Source organism: Cyprinodon variegatus, unplaced genomic scaffold (assembly GCF_000732505.1).
Source record: "Cyprinodon variegatus isolate N-32 unplaced genomic scaffold, C_variegatus-1.0 Scaffold996, whole genome shotgun sequence".
Lineage (NCBI taxonomy): Eukaryota > Metazoa > Chordata > Actinopteri > Cyprinodontiformes > Cyprinodontidae > Cyprinodon > Cyprinodon variegatus.
The window spans coordinates 100204-101248 of NW_015151449.1; positions in this window are offsets into that span (position 1 = coordinate 100204).

The following is a 1045-nucleotide window of genomic DNA, read 5'->3' on the forward strand; positions in this document are numbered from 1 at the left end:
AGGTCCTTCATCTGGAGACAGAAAGGTCAAAGAAGAGGAATTGACTGGATCAAACCAACTCATGAAGAGAGAACCTTTGATCTTCAGCAAATCAGTTCGGCACACCAACTACAGACCTTCCAGAGATCTGGATGTCATCAAATGGAAACAGGGCCAGAATCTGTAATAAAACAAGAATATAAAAATCTAAATAACCTAAACAACAGAAATTGTGTCCACTTTTAGTTTTCCACAAAATCCGTGGAATGTTCTATAACATTTAATCTAATGATGAATGCAAGGTCTTAGAAGTACAAACAAAAATCTTCCAATCACCTTAGTGTGGAAGGGTGCTAGAAAGATTCCTCAAATGGAAGATGTTTGGATCAGAGCATAAATTGAAGGCTTGTTGTAATCCCCAGATGTAAACGATAATGGGATCAGATATCTGATATATGACTGTTGCTCTGCTTATAGGTTTGTTTGGACGATGTCTGCAAACTATCACTAAATGCATTAAAAGAGATCACTTATGTTATTGATAAAAAAAGAAAAGCAATTTAAAATTTTGTTTTGAAAAGTGTTTAATGTTTAAAACCCTGAATTAGGTAACTTAACTGCAGAAAACAGCTTTTCCTGACCATGAGAATTAAAAACAGAGAGAATAACACGGCCCTGTAATTTTCAGTGTAAAAAAAATGACAAAAAACAAAGTAAAATGGTGATTTAAAAAACTACAGTAAGACTAAAAGATGGATAAGAATTCAGAGAAATTTCTTTACTTTTCCTCCAACATTAGTGGCAGTGCTAATAAAGTTTAATATTAGATAAATAAATATTTGCAGTTTTTTTTTTTAAAAACCTTTTGTTCTTTCATAGAAAATAAACCATCATAACTTTTCCTTATTACCATGATCTCTGATTTTTTCCATTTTTAAGGAGAAATTTTCCTCACATTTAAACCCCCCAAAAAAAGGAAGTCAGCTCGTAAATAACTATTTAAAAGGTGTGTATCAATTTAAAGAAATAAACTTTGATTTAGAATCACAGAGACATTTAAACAAAA